The sequence below is a fragment of the Macaca nemestrina genome, chromosome 18 (assembly GCF_043159975.1).
Source record: "Macaca nemestrina isolate mMacNem1 chromosome 18, mMacNem.hap1, whole genome shotgun sequence".
Taxonomy (NCBI): domain Eukaryota; kingdom Metazoa; phylum Chordata; class Mammalia; order Primates; family Cercopithecidae; genus Macaca; species Macaca nemestrina.
This window is the reverse complement of record NC_092142.1, coordinates 51,459,826-51,474,238: the sequence shown is the minus strand read 5'-3', so window position 1 is coordinate 51,474,238 and position 14,413 is coordinate 51,459,826. Positions and strand designations below refer to the sequence as shown.

The window sequence follows — 14,413 nt, the reverse complement described above, 5'->3', positions numbered from 1 at the left end:
GAGGGTTGGTCTATTTCTGGTTCACCCCTACATTCTAGGGTACAGCCCTTGGTGGATGTCAACTAAAACCTTAGGATGCTTATCACGGACTCTTTTCCTTATAGGGCTCTGAATTCTAATTTTTTCCCTTAGTATGATAAGACTGCAAGAAGCCTAGCTCAGCTTCTCTGCTCTCAGCTACTACTTGTGAATCAGCTAAAGACCTTGAGAGCAAAGCAGACTGAATGTTGAGCACACCTCTTTGTACTTCCCTTTTCTCAAAAATATTAGCCCCTCAAGTCCTTGCTGACATGGTAGCTCTTTAATGCCTTCAAACCAAATCAATCGAATATTTTGTCAGACTTTTCGAGTTGCTCTTGGCTAATGGATTGTTCTGCAACAAACAAGTCTATCATTACAGCCTGCAGGCCATATTATTACATGGCAAAAGCAAATTACAAAAGAATATGTAGGGCATGATCCTATATTCATTAAAATAAAAATATTGATAATTTTTTAAGAAAATGCTTAGGAATGTAATCTGAAAGAAGAGTCACCTAATCATTTACATTGGTTATGTAGTATTTCATTTCACTTTCTATGCTACATATTTTTTTGTAATGTTTGGACTCCAGTTTTTAATAAAGATGTGTTTCATAATAAGAAGAAATTCATAAGGTCATTTCCAAAAGATGAAAGAAATAAAAAAGGCATAACAAAATAGCTGGAAAGTGAGCTTACCCTTATCTCTGTTTCCTGATTTGGGAAAGCCGAGCTTACAGAATATCCAGCAATATAGGGAAAGGTATGGTACCCCGGTTAGACTTATGCTATTAATTATGGTAGCCTTCCCTTACAGTATCAAGGGGCCTCTTGGTTCAAGGATTTTCAAGGTTGATGAATTAACTGTGGTGACTCCAAATTATTTACTGGGTCATTTAAACTACTTGATCTGCAAACAAAAGGGAAACTGAAATTATAAAAATCTTCTAACCCTAGGAAAACATTTACTTAGCCAAACTAACTTTAGCATGCGACTAATTAAAAACAAATTCCTTGGGCGGGAGGGGGCGCTCCCAAGATGGTCGAATAGGAACAGCTCCAGTCTCCAGCTCCCAGCATGAGTGACACAGAAGACGGGGGATTTCTGCATTTTCAACTGAGGTACCGGGTTCATCTCACTGGGGCGTGTCAGACAATTGGCGCTGGTCTGCGGGTGCAGCCTGATCAGAGAGAGCTGAAGCAGGGCGAGGCATCACCTCACCTGGGGAGCGCAAGGGGGAAGGGAATTCCTTTTTCTAGCCAAAGGAAATTGAGACACACAACACCAGGAAAATCGGGTAACTCCCACCATAATACTGTGCTTTACCAAGGGTCTTAGCAAACGGCACATCAGGAGATTATATCCCACACCTGGCCCAGAGGGTCCCCCACCCACAGAGCCTCCCTCATTGCTAGCACAGCAGTCTGAGATCTAACTGCAAGGCAGCAGCCAGGCTGGGGGAGGGGCGCCCACCATTGCTGAGGCTTAAGTAGGTACACAAAGCCGCAGGGAAGCTCGAATTGGGTGGAGCACACCACAGCTCAAGGAGGCTGGCCTGTCTCTGTAGACTCCTCCTCTGGACACAGGGCATAGTGAAACAAAAAGCAGTAGAAACCTCAGCAGAGGTAAGTGCCCCTGTATGACAGCTTTGAAGAGAGCAGTGGTTCTCCCAGCATGGAGGTTGAGATCTGAGAATGGACAGACTGCCTGCTCAAGTGGGTCCCTGATCCCTGAGTAGCCTAACTGGGAGACATCCCCCACTAGGTGCAGACTGACACCTCACACCACACACAGTGGGGTACACCCCTGAGACGAAGCTTCCAGAGCAAGAAATCGCTGTTCAGCAATATTCTATCTTCTGCAGCCTCCACTGCTGACACCCAGGCAAACAGGGTCTGGAGTGGACCTCAAGCAAACTCCAACAGACCTACAGCTGAGGGTCCTGACTGTTAGAAGGAAAACTAACAAACAGAAAGGGCACCCACACTGAAACCCCATCAGTATGTCACCATTATCAAAGACCAAAGGCAGATAAAACCACAAAGATGGGGAAAAAGCAGGGAGAAAAGCTGGAAATTCAAAAAATCAGAGCGCATCTCCCCCTCCAAAGGAATGCAGCTCATTGCCAGCAACGGAACAAAGCTGGACAGAGAATGACTTTGACAAGTTGAGAGAAGAAGGATTCAGTTGATCAAACTTCTCAGAGCTAAAGGTGGAACTACGTAACCAGCGCAAAGAAACTAAAAACCTTGAAAAAACAATGGATGAATGGATAACTAGAATAATTAGTGCAGAGAAGACCTTAAAAGAACTTATAGATATGAAAGCCATAACACGAGAACTATGTGACAAATGCACAAGCTTCAGTAACCGACTAGATCAACTGGAAGAAAGAGTATCAGTGATTGAAGATCAAATGAATGAAATGAAGAGAGAAGTGTAGAGAAAAAAGAGTAAAGAGAAATGAACAAAGCCTCCAAGAAATATGGGATTATGTGAAAAGACCAAATCTACGTCTGATTGGTGTGCCTGAAAGTGATGGGGAAAATGGAACCAAGTTGGAAAACACTCTGCAAGATATCATCCAGAACTTCCCCAACATAGTAAGGCAGGCCAACATTCAAATTCAGGAAATACAGAGAATGCCACAAAGATACTTCTCAAGAAGAGCAACTCCAAGACACATAATTGGTAGATTCACCAAAGTTGAAATGAAGGGAAAAATGCTAAGGGCAGCCAGAGAAAGCTTGGGTTACACACAAAGGGAAGCCCATCAGACTAACAGCAGATCTCTCAGCAGAAACGCTCCAAGCCAGAAGAGAGTGGGAGCCAATATTCAACATTCTTAAAGAAAAGAGTTTTCAACCCAGAATTTCATATCCAGCCAAACTAAGTTTCATAAGTGAAGGAGAAATAAAATCCTTTACAGATAAGCAAATGCTTAGAGATTGTGTCACCACCAGGCCTGCCCTACAAGAGATCCTGAAGGAAGCACTAAACATGGAAAGGAACAACAGGTACCAGCCATTGCAAAAGCATGTCAAAATGTAAAGTCCATCGATGCTAGGAAGAAACTGCATCAACTAGTGAGCAAAATAACCAGCTAATATCATAATGACAGGATCAAGTTCACACATAACAATATTAACCTTAAATGTAAATGGACTAAATGGTCCAATTAAAAGACACAGACTGGTAAATTGGATAGAGTCAAGACCCATCAGTTTGCTGTATTCAGGAGACCCATCTCACATGCAGAGACACACATAGGCTCAAAATGAAGGGATGGAGGAAGATCTACTAACCAAATGGAAAACAACAAAAAAGCAGGGTTGCGATCCTAGTCTCTGATAAAACAGACTTTAAACCATCAAAGATCAAAAGAGACAAAGAAGGCCATTACATAATGGTAAAGGGATCAATTCAACAGGAAGAGCTAACTATCCTAAATATATATGCACCCAATATAGGAGCACCCAGATTCATAAAGCAAGTCCTTAGAGACTTACAAAGAGACTTAGACTCCCATACAATAATAATGGGAGACTTTAACACCCCACTGTCAACATTAGACAGATCAATGAGACAGAAAGTTAACAAGGATATCCAGGAATTGAACTCAACTCTGCACCAAGCAGACCTAATAGACATCTACAGAACTCTCCACCCCAAATCAACAGAATATACATTCTTCTCAGCACCACATCACACTTATTCCAAAATTGGCCACATACTTGGAAGTAAAGCACTCCTCAGCAAATGTACAAGAACAGAAATTGTAACAAACTGTCTCTCAGACCACAGTGCAATCAAACTAGAACTCAGGACTAAGAAACTCAATCAAAACCGCTCAACTACATGGAAACTGAACAACCTGCTCCTGAATGACTACTGGGTACATAATGAAATGAAGGCAGAAATAAAGATGTTCTTTGAAACCAATGAGAACAAAGATACAACATACCAGAATCTCTGGGACACATTTAAAGCAGTGTGTAGAGGGAAATTTATAGCACTAAATGCCCACAAGAGAAAGCTGGAAAGATCTAAAATTGACACCCTAACATCACAATTAAAAGAACTAGAGAAACAAGAGCAAACACATTCAAAAGCTAGCAGAAGGCAAGAAATAACTAAGATCAGAGCAGAACTGAAGGAGATAGAGACACAAAAACCCTCCAAAAAATCAATGAATCCAGGAGCTGGTTTTTTGAAAAGATCAACAAAATTGATAGACCGCTAGCAAGATTAATAAAGAAGAAAAGAGAGAAGAATCAAATAGATGCAATAAAAAATGATAAAGGGGATATCACCACCAACCCCACAGAAATACAAAGTACCATCAGAGAATACTATAAACACCTCTACGCAAATAAACTAGAAAACCTAGAAGAAATGGATAATTTCCTGGACACTTACACTCTCCCAAGACTAAACCAGGGAGAAGTTGAATCCCTGAATAGACCAATAGCAGGTTCTGAAATTGAGGCAATAATTAATAGCCTACCAACCAAAAAAAGTCCAGGGCCAGATGGATTCACAGCTGAATTCTACCAGAGGTACAAGGAGGACTTGGTACCATTCCTTCTGAAACTATTCCAATTAATAGAACAAGGGGGAATCCTCCCTAACTCATTTTATGAGGCCAATATCATCCTGATAACAAAGCCTGACAGAGATACAACAAAAAAGAGAATTTTAGACCAGTATCCCTGGTGAACATCGATGCAAAAATCCTCAAGAAAATACTGGCAAACCAAATCCAGCAGCACATCAAAAAGCTTATCCACCATGATCAAGTGGGCTTCATCCCTGGGATGCAAGGCTGGTTCAACATACACAAATCAATAAATGTAATCCAGCATATAAACAGAACCAAAGACAAAAATCACATGATTATCTCAATAGATGCAGAAAAGGCCTTTGACAAAATTCAACAGCCTTTCATGCTAAAAACTCTCAATAAATTCGGTATTGATGGAACGTATCTCAAAATAATAAGAGCTATTTATGACAAACCCACAGCCAATATCATACTGAATGGCCAAAAACTGGAAGCATTCCCTTTGAAAACTGGCACAGGATGGGGATGCCCTCTCTCACCACTCCTATTCAACATAGTGCTGGAAGTTCTGGCTAGGGCAATCAGGCAACAGAAAGAAATAATTTCAGTTAGGAAAAGAAGTCAAATTGTCCCTGTTTGCAGATGACATGATTGTATATTTAGAAAACCCCATTGTCTCAGCCCAAAATCTCCTTAAACTGATAAGCAACTTAAGCAAAGTCTCAGGATACAAAATTAATGTGCAAAAATCACAAGCATTCTTATACACCAGTAACAGACCAACAGAGAGCCAAATCAGGAATGAACTCCCATTCACAATAGCTTCAAAGAGAATGAAATACCTAGGAATCCAACTTACAAGGGATGTAAAGGACCTCTTCAAGGAGAACTACAAACCTCTGCTCAGTGAAATAAAAGAGGACACAAACAAATGGAAGAAAATACCATGCTCGTGGATAGGAAGAATCAAAATTGTGAAAATGGCCATACTACCCAAGGTAATTTATAGATTCAATGCCATCCCCATTAAGCTACCAATGACTTTCTTCACAGAATTGGAAAAAACTGCTTTAAAGTTCATATGGAACCAAAAAAGAGCCTGCATTGCCAAGACAATCCTAAGCCAAAAGAACAAAGCTGGAGGCATCATGCTACCTGACTTCAAACTATACTACAAGGTTACAGTAACCAAAACACCATGGTACTGGTACCAAAACAGAGATATAGACCAATGGAACAGAACAGAGTACTCAGAAATAATACTACACATCTACAGCCATCTGATCTTTGACAAACCTGACAAAAACAAGAATGGGGAAAGGATTCCCTATTTAATAAATGGTGCTGGGAAAATTGGCTAGCCATAAGTAGAAAGCTGAAACTGGATCCTTTCCTTACTCCTTATACGAAAATTAATTCAAGATGGATTAGAGACTTAAATGTTAGACCTAAAACCATAAAAACCCTAGAAGAAAACCTAGGTAATACCATTCAGGACATAGGCATGGGCAAGGACTTCATGTCTAAAACACTAAAAGCAATGGCAACAAAAGCCAAAATTGACAAATGGGATCTAATTAAACTAAAGAGCTTCTGCACAGCAAAAGAAACTACCATCAGAGTGAACAGGCAACCTACAGAATGGGAGAAAATTTTTGCAATCTACTCATCTGACAAAGGGCTAATATCCAGAACCTATAAAGAACTCAATCAAATTTAGAAGAAAAAAAGAAACAACCCCATCAAAAAGTGGGCAAAGGATATGAACAGATACTTCTCAAAAGAAGACATTCATACAGCCAACAGACACATGAAAAAATGCTCATCATCACTGGCCATCAGAGAAATGCAAATCAAAACCACAATGAGATACCATCTCATACCAGTAAGAATGGCAATCATTAAAAAATCAGGAAACAACAGGTGCTGGAGAGTATGTGGAGAAATAGGAATACTTTTACACTGTTGATGGGACTGTAAACTAGTTCAACCATTGTGGAAAACAGTGTGGCGATTTCTCAAGGATGTAGAACTAGAAATACCATTTGACCCAGCCATCCCACTACTGGGAATATACCCAAAGGATTATAAGTCATGCTGCTATAAAGACACATGCACACGTATGTTTATTGCAGCACTATTCACAATAGCAAAGACTTGGAATCAACCCAAATGTCCATCAGTGACAGAGTGGATTAAGAAAATGTGGTATATATACACCATGGAATACTATGCAGCCATAAAAAAGGATGAGTTCGTGTCCTTTGTAGGGACATGGATGCAGCTGGAAAGCATCATTCTCAGCAAACTATTGCAAGAACAGAAAACCAAATACCGTACGTTCTCACTCATAGGTGGGAATTAACAATGAGATCACTTGGACAGAGGAAGTGGATCATCACACACCGGGTCCTATTGTGGGGAAAGGGGTGAGGGATAGCATTAGGGAATACACCTAATGTAAATGACGAGTTGATGGGTGCAGCACACCAACCTGGCACATGTATACATATGTAACAAACCTGCACGTTGTGCACATGTACCCTAGAACTTAAAGTATAATAATAATAATAAAAAAGGACTTCCTTCTTGGAAAGAGAGACAAATATCCACAGAGTGCTATGATTTATTTAAGAGTTCATTTTGAAAACTCCATTCCATCACTTTGCAAGTGAACACTGAAATCCAAATTTGGAAATTAATATTTATGTGAGCTAATTTTTATCTTACTGATTCTACCCAGATTTCTAGCCCTTTAAGATGATTTTGAGTCTGAATCTCATTTCTAACTATCTTAACTAATGTTTCCATCATTTTGCTAACTGAGAGTTCAGTAGGTATATTTTCTATGTCCTAATCTGTTTATTAAAATATTGAGAACATTAGAAATGAATCAGAACCAAGAGCAAGATAAAGTGGGACTTTACTAAAGATGTCCTCCAGCCTGTCAGTAATGAATCAACACCTTTGTGTATGACAGTTTCATCTGCTTCAAATCCATTTGACTACACTATAATTGTATCCACATTACCCTCTTCCACTAGAGTTGCTAAAGAATTTATTCCCATTCAAGTCCTCTGGGTGAGCTAACTTAGCCACAGATCACAAGAGGCAGCCCTTGTGTACCACCTGACCCATGCCCCTGGTCACAGCCTATTGGACCAAGGGTAGGCACTTGATGCAAACTGGGCCAATCAGATTCTCTATCTCAAAGAATTTCGCAAAGAGGTAAGGAGCCTGAGTTTGCTAGCTGGGGGTAGCCAAACGTAAGTGTCATGTGACTTAGGGGCTGAAGCTACCATCATCTGGCACTCATGATGAACTTTGTATAAGCAGAGGGGTGAGGAGAAAGAAAAAACCAAAGCATGCGTGCTGAGAGAAATATAAATTTGAAGCCATGAAGAGGGAAAAATATGAAGAGAACAGCTGCCTATTGGCTTCCCAGTTCTCTGGATGTTTGACTTTGATAATGTACACTTGGATTCTGTGAAGCTTTTTTTCTGAAATTTTAAAATAAACTCCTTTTTTTTTTTTTTTTTTTTTTTTTTTTTTTGCTTGAGCAAATGTTATAGGCTGAACTGTGTCCCCGACAAAATTCATATTTCGGCTGGGTGTGGTGGCTCACGCCTGTAATCCCAGCACTTTGGGAGGCCGAGGTGGGCAGATCACTTGAGGTCAGGAGTTCGAGGCCAGCTTGGTCAACATGGTGAAATCCGTCTCTACTAAAAATACAAAAATTAGCCAGGCATGGTGGCATGTGCCTGTAATCCCAGCTACTCGGGAGGCTGAGGCAGGAGAATTGCTTAAACATAGGAGGCGGAGGTTGCAGTGAGCCAAGATCGCACAGCTGCACTCCAGCCTGGGTGACAGAGAGAGACTCCATCTAAAAAAAAAAACTGGAGATAGAGCCTTTAAAGAGGTGGTTAGGTTAAAATGAGGCCCTTAGTGTGGGCCCTAATCCAATCTGTCTTGTGACCTTATGACAGAGGAAGAGACACCAGAGATGTGCACTCACAGAGGGAAGGTCATGTGAGGACATAGCGAGAAGGTGGCCGTCTGTAAGCCAAGAAGAGAGGCCTCAGGAGAATCTAAACCTGCTGCAACTTGATCTGGGACTTCCAGCCTTCATAACCGTGAGAATATGAATTTCTGTTATGAAAGCCAGCCGGCCTATAGTATTTTGTTGTGGGTACCCTAGTGGACTCATATAGCATGTCTAAGAGGGTTTCACTGCTTTCCATTGCATGTAACAGAAAACTAGGACTCAATTGGATCAAAAGATAAGATTATGAGTTATTTCACATAACTAGAAATCAGGACAGAAGGAGCTCCAGGGTTAGTTAATCAGTGACTCCTGACATCGTCAAGGATCTATGTTCTTTCCGTGTTTCTGCCCCTCCATTCTCATCTCAGTGTGTCAGCTCTGACCCCGGGCTAGAGATCCTTTCATGCTGATAAGCTGGCTGCAACATTTCAAGACATGACACTGTCCAGAAGAAGTTATTATATATTTTCTGAGGGTTTCTTTTTAAAAGCATGGAAACCCTTCTTAGAAGCCCTCTTATACTCTTTTCCACATCTTATCAACCAGAAATGCATCAGAGTTCATGACTACAGTAATCATTGACAGTGAAAATAGGGCCATCATAAAGGATCCTCCCTGGATAAATATGGTCCCAAGGAGAAGGGCAGAACTTAAATAAAATAGAGGTAGGGTTAAGGAAAAAAAAAAGGGAATTAATTTGGAGTACGTAACCAACAGGGTCTCCCTGGTTTCTTTTACCATTTCTCCCTAGACAGCAATTCTCTGCAAGATTGTCATGGGAGATTTTGACAAATGTGTTACTGAAATGGTAACACCCTTTTTAATGTCACTCCTCTGATCTATCAATTTAATATATACCAACAACAAGTACAAAATAAATTTGGATTTTCATAAATTTGCATAACTTAAACTTTTTGTATGCATTATGTCTTTTGCTACAAATAACAATTTTACAGAATGGGAAACTGAGGCTCAGAGACTTGAAATGATTTGCCTAAGAACACATGATGTTTGTCCCTAGAACAATGAATATAGTGACCAGGGGGCACAGGCCAGTAGTGATAGGTTAAATTGGATTAGAGCAATAAATTAGTAAAATTGTAGGGATCTAGGTGAGATTATGAGGGCCTTGAATGTCAGAGGAAGGAGTTTTAAATTTATTAAATATGTAATAAAGTCTTGATCTGAAGAGTGATCTGATGAAATGATATATCAGAAAGATTGATCAACCACTGGTTTCTAAAAGCAGTTAATAAGTGGTTTAAACAAATGATAGAGTCCAGACTCAATTTGAGATTTATTCATTTTCCTCTAATCAAAATTTATTAAGCATATATTATGTGGGAGGTCCTGTATTCAGCAGTAGGGATAACAGGATGTGCAAGACAGGTACGGTCACTTTCCTTGTATCAATTAAAGTCAGAAGGATCTGTATTAATCAGGATAGGTTGGGCTACGCTGCTGTAACAAATAGACACTGGATATCTTGTAGTGCAATACCATCAAGACATGGTTTGGCTCACGTGAATTCTGAGGCATGAATTGTCTTCTTACACCTGGTGCATGTGTCTTCCCAGGACACCACAGTAGGTCAAGAAAGATATGGAGGAAGAATACCAATTCTTAATTGCCTCAGCTGTTCCTCACCTAACAGCAGGAAAAACTGAGAAACACATAGTGGGGAGCATTATATATTTGGTTAGAAGTAACTGTCTCTGTCACAAAATTTTATAATAAATACCTTAGTTAACGATCTGTCTCTTTTTTATTCACTTATAAAGTTGTATTATGCAAGGAGTAGTTATATAAACATCATTTTAATTGCAACTTCTGCTTGAGGAGAAAAAACATCATATTAACCTTGCTTTCAGACTGTGTATATAAGGAGAAGATAAAGAATAACAAGTCAATACTAAAGAAAGGTGACATTTTAATTTCTTTGCCCTGCAGTGATGCAGTAGAAAGACCTTACTTTGCATCACAGTTCTATGTGCTGCTTTTGTGTCTTTAAGCAAGTCATTCAACCTCGGTGAGCCTCCTTCAGCTTAACAAAGAGAATAATACTTATTTAACCCAGAGAGGCATCAGGAGGATCAAAATTTAAAATATAGATCTATGCAAATGTCTACATGCCACCACAACTGACACACAGTATAAACTAATTAAATGTTAAATGAGTCTGCTCTATATGGGTCAAAACAAACTTTAGATCAGAACTCACAGCCGCATTTTTTCATGCCATCATACATCCTCTTGCATCGAATCTAACTCAGCTGCCCGGCCTCCAAAACTTGGTAATGTTTCACTTCCCAGCCTGTCCCACTATGACTTCCCAGCATCTTATCTCACCAAACTCTTCCCCTCCACACTCACTCACTCCTCCTGCTAAACAATTTTGCTTGCTGCCTGAAACTTTTGGTAGGTCTCTAAAACACTCTTTCCATGGCACCGACTACATTATTGCAAAATAGGGGGCTCCTCCTTACTCTTTACCAGGCCAGTCCCTCCAGAGGGATCATACTTTCTGCCCCATTGACATGGCGCTTGACCATCTGATTTGCTTTGCCCAGTGAAAAGTGAGCGGGAATGATGTGAGCAGAAATGATGTGACCAGAAACTTTGACAGCTGTAGCGGGTTTCCACTCCCTCTTTTTCCTCTGCTACAAGACCCACATGCCCCAGATAGAAGCTTCTTTTTCAGCTTTGGTCCTAAGATGAAGATGTGCAAATGAACAGCAGCTGATGAGTGGTGGACTGGAACGGGGGCTGAGAAATAGTCGTCTGTGCTGGTAACCCAGTAAGATATTAGAGGTTATTTGTTACTGAAGCTTAATCTGCCCAACAAATGGCTGATGCCACCCAAAATTCCCACCACGCATGGAATATTTTCTCTTTAATAACTGTGTTCAAAACCTCCCTCTGCTAGAATATTTTTTCATCCCTCTTGCCTCCCCAAAATGCTATCTACTTTCAAATGCCTTCTCCATAAAGTTTCCTCTGATTATCCTAATCATAAATGATCCCCCCTTTTCTAAGCAGCACACTAACATATTACCTGTAGCAATTTCTGTAAATAAATGTTGTTGACTACTCTAGCCTGAGAATGCTTTTTCTATGGCACTGATTACAATATTTCATTATATTACTACTTTCCTCATGTCTTGTCATGTTTGGTATAAACAGGGATCATGCTTTTTCCCATTTGTGGAAACGTAGTACCATATAGTTAGAAAGGCACAGTCAAAACTTGTTGAAAAATAAATGACACAGGTTTCAGCTGTGGGTAAGATGCGGTAATCACACTCTACTCTTTCTCGCTGGCGCTGAACACAGCTCTCTAACTTGGTGCTTAAGCACACAGGGAATTCAGTTAGTGATGGTTCCAGATTAAGAGGGCTCAGTCTTTCAGTTAAACGATAGTTGAAATGTGGTTTTGGACTGCAGAAGAAGTTTTAGACTGGTGAGATCCAAAAAATTCCTTAAACTCCGTTCTATGGGCCTGAGAATTGGCCAGTTACACAAGCGTTAACCAGGACATTGGCTCTACAGTGGCTATAATTGTGTTGTTGTTGTTGTAGGTATTTGAGACACCAACCAGAGTTCGTAATTCTAATGATCTCTCCAGATTTATGGCTGCAGCATCCCCAAGAAGGGGTAGGGAGGGGCATATAGTGAGCTACCCTCAGGGGATCAGAAAGAAAAGGGAAAGTGAGGAGGTATGATCTAGAATGCTGAGGGTGGTGTTTGCATGACAATCTGCATGCCTTATGAAACTGACTTTATTTCACAGTGAAGAAGATACTTTGAGGAATAGTAGAGATCCTTCTTAAATAAATAGTTACTTCCTCCTGGGGAAAAATTAAACAATTAAAGATGTAGTAGCACTGGACAGATTGGCCAATAAACAAGCAACTTGGATGGAAAAAAATCAAACAGGGATTTTACTGTAAGGTTTAGACTAATCCAGGACGCTCATGGATTTGTTGTGGGTGAATGAAGGAGGAGACCAAATGGGGAAAGAGGCAAGAGGCAGTAGGGGAGGCCAACTTTAGAATCACCCACACAAGTTACTAGAGTGTCATTTTCAGTAGCCATCCTACCTCAAGATGTTCCACCCAAGCACTGGTTCTGAAGAGTCTTCAAAACTCCATTGCCACCTTCATTTCCTGCCTGCCCTGGGCTTCTAGGATGTGTGGGTTGGGATAAGAGGTGGAAGGGAAAACAGCAATGCTATTTCATCGCACAACTCTAGGGGGCATCATCCACACTGCATTTATGTAACAGAACATTGTAATTCTCCCTTTCCTCCCTGTGGCCTCAACAGGGAGGAAACACAATGTTTTCCCTGAACCACTTTCAAAGCCACCTTTCTATTTGATTTCTATTATATATTTAACCATTCCTCAATTCCCAAAGCACTAGTTCAAAATTTTTAAATCTTTTCCTTTCTTTCAACATGTTGTTGATACAGGATAGAGGGAGGGGATGAAGCTAAATGATTTTTACCTGCTCTCCTTAAAAAGAAAATCTCTCATGCTAACTAACCTCAGTTTTTAAAACATGCATTTTAAAAAGTGCAAATCCTCTAATCTAACTCATAAAACATTTAATATTTTGGATATATGGCTTTAATGACCATTCAAAAGTCACGGTGGCTGGACAATGGGAGCTGCCAGACTATTGTCCATTGACCACAAAGCCATGAGGTGGCTCTTTTTCCAGGGTCAGGAGGTCAAGCTTCACAGCATTAATTTTGCTGAGTTTCTTTGTTATAAATAACAAACAAGGTCATTTATTTTCATTTTCTTGTTTCTAATTGCATGCATCTTCTCCCGAGGATGAACTCCATAAACAGGTGGCTGGAATGCTGGGGAGAAAACTTGAAACTGTTCCAGAAAAAGAGGGCATGTCCCACTCTAGCGAAACAGTTTGATGAGTTAGAGATTTAGTCACTGCAGGATACGCACCTGCACTATTACTCGAAAAGCAAACACTCATCTGTTTGGCACACACAGATCTATGTAAATTAGGAGAGATTATTTTGCTGCTAGTTCTTCGCTGTTCTGTGATCAGAGGCAATTGTTTCCCATTTCTTAAGAAACAGAATCTTTATTAGACTCCGTTCTTTTCTTGGTTATTTTTACAATTTTATTGTTCTATGGTTATTAAAAAATAACATGTCATATAAATTAAGCCTAGAAACATGGACACTTATCAAAGAAAGGATTGTCATCCAAAGCTCCAACTATGAGAGATAGTTATGTGCAATGGTATACAGATCTGTTATAGAAGGGTTTAATTAATATCTGCCTAATGATTTTCTCTCCTTAATGCCTCTATAGCTGTCCCCTAGCAAAGAATAAAACTGTGGACTGACCCCCACCCATTTGCGAAGAAAGTACTGGGTCTTCAGCTTTCATTGTCCAGTCGGTGGTCTTTGTGGACACCAGGGTCCTCTCCTGCTGAAGACTATCTGGACTTCCTGATTTTCACTCCTGTATAAACCCCCTCCCCCATTAGTACCTTTGTCTCCTTGGCAAAAAAAAAAAAAAAAAAAATGTTTTTCACTTAAGTAAAATAAAAACTACCCAGTATTTGTTTCTGGAGTGAAATTATAAACTTCATTGTACATTCTTCCCGGTTTTGATGCTTATCTTGAAGAGTTCAGTGAAAATAAATTGTTTTTATGAAAGCAGAGAAACCATTTGATAAACACGCTGTCTCTGAAAATTGTTCCTGCAAAAGAGGTCATTCTTTCACTTTAAAAGAAATAGAATATATT

General features: G+C 40.0%; 1 long non-coding RNA gene across 1 annotated transcript in view; it reads left to right on the top strand.

Moving 5' to 3' along the window:
• LOC105494107 (uncharacterized) overlaps window positions 1-14,176 on the top strand; it is a 51,889-nt gene extending 37,713 nt beyond the window's left edge. Inside the window, exon 3 of the long non-coding RNA XR_011616455.1 lies at window positions 13,974-14,176. This is a non-coding gene — a long non-coding RNA (uncharacterized lncRNA). The remainder of the gene's footprint in view (window positions 1-13,973) is intronic.
• The last annotated feature ends 237 nt before the right edge of the window (window positions 14,177-14,413 follow it).